Here is a 2105-nt window from a genome sequence, read left to right as displayed (position 1 = left end):
GCTGCACTGACCGTATTGCAAATGATGACTGAGAACAAATACACTCCAATGTCAGGGTGAGGAGGCGGAGCCTGCTGAACTAGAAATGTCTGAGGCTAATGTTGCAACAGGCTTTACATAACCTGGTCCCGGTGGTGCATGTTCTCCTGATGAATATGCGCCTGTAGAGCTTCCAAGTGTTTCCTGCTTGGTAAGCCCAGTAGAAACAGAACCAGCACCACTCCTTCTTGGACCAGGCTGTCATTTCCCCATGTGCTTCTATGTGGTGAGGTGCCACAGGAACGATCAGCACCAAAAATGGGTTATGCTGCCCACACTTCTCCAGCTGGTCCAGGATGAAGTGGTATTTGTAGGGGTAAACCACATTGTACAGCCCTGGAACCTCATATGTCTCTTGCTTAAGATTGTCATTCCTCCAGCTAATTAAGCAGATTCTGACCTCAAGGAAAAAGGTCCAAACACTCATCCTATTGCACTTATACCTCTTTGAAAGACTCTATTGCTTTTGAATACTAGAGAGAGAGGAAGATCCAAAGCAAAGTCAATATAAGCTGATGCAGCCTCTTTTTGCTTACTGAATGAGAGAGAAAAAAATACTCCTTTATTTAAAATAAATATATTTGATAAAGCTTGTATAAAAATACTCATACTAATTTACCATAAATATGTGCAGTAAGTAGAGAAAGTCACAGTCACCCTTATTAGCCCAGAAATAAACTTCTAACACTTGATTGAAATGAAAACATTTTGGCTTTATCCCACAGAGCAGTCAAAATGATCATTAAGAAGCAAAAGTCACCCAGTCCTTGCCTACATCAAGCGATCCATTCAGGTTGGATGAGTGAACAAGGGCAAAGCTAATCAAAGAGACCCATGTGAGCTTGAAAGAGGTGGAGATAGGATTAAACACTGTGATTTCCTATTAAACATTCTTATTGATCTTGGCTTTCACCATTGTTATCGTTTGGTACATTTGATGGTTATGTTGTTTTATTTACATTAGATAACTATGAATATTTACTGCACACACTAACAAATATTTTCAGAACTAAAAACATTTGTACAGTTTAATCAACAAGGTTTTAGATAAGATTAAGGATAAGATTAAATATCGTAGACTGTGTATAAGAAAAAAATTACTGGAGCCTTAATGGCCAGTTTTTTAAGTTTAACATAGCTTACTTTAAATCAGTTCTAATAGCAGTAAGAATGCATCTTTAAAAAGTTAAAATGTACTTTTGTACTTTTAAAAAATTTACTTTTTAGTCTAGGTTTAAAGCTGAACTATGTGCAAAAGGTTGAATTGTGCAAATCTAAGTCAAATTAGTGATGTGTCTATTTACTTGGAGAGTTTAAAACAAATATTAATTCAGTCATGGAAATAATATAAGTTTTGATTTACTAGATGAAAAAAAGGTTTGACTAAATTCCTGTGAGAATCCGTGCCTTTTATTTTTCTTACTAGAAAAGGTGTTTAAATTGAACAACCACATTCTGCAGTGTTAGCAAAAGCAAAGCAACAAAGAATACCCTGTTCCTAATCTGTTCTGATCCTAAAGATATGGGATTAATGCATTTTTTCTGTTAGCTTCCTTAACCATCATCCTGAAAGACACACACATCATAAAGAATATGTGACTTTATATTTCCTTTATATTTTATATCAGTCACAGACTCTGCATAGCCTTTCAGTATCTGATTTCAGTCAAGCAAGTGGGGTGCACACATACTTATATCATCTGTTTCTGAATGCGTGATGGGTTCAGGTTTATGCTGATCACACGCATCTTGGGGACAGTGCCGGTCAGATGAGTCTGCCACTTTGCCGTACTGGAGTGACTTCCACTCGCTAACTGGTCAGGTGTCCTTCCCAGTTCATCAGCACATAACCTGGGTGTGAGTGTGCTGACGCACATGAGCCCTGTTGTACAGGGCTTTGTTTACCCTGGCTAAACAAAGGCAGACAAACAAGAAGGTAGAACAGTATTTACACGTAGGTAGGACTTAGGGAGCCCCTCCTTGGTCAGCTCAGTTTTCCACCACTCTGCCTCTCCCTGATCTCCTTTCCAACATGGCGGGATTAAATTTCTTTGCACAGAACACAC

This window comes from Electrophorus electricus, chromosome 23 (assembly GCF_041902795.1).
Source record: "Electrophorus electricus isolate QZ-2024a chromosome 23, ASM4190279v1, whole genome shotgun sequence".
Classification (NCBI taxonomy): domain Eukaryota; kingdom Metazoa; phylum Chordata; class Actinopteri; order Gymnotiformes; family Gymnotidae; genus Electrophorus; species Electrophorus electricus.
The sequence above is the reverse complement of the archived record's forward strand: the minus strand, read 5'-3'. Positions refer to the sequence as shown.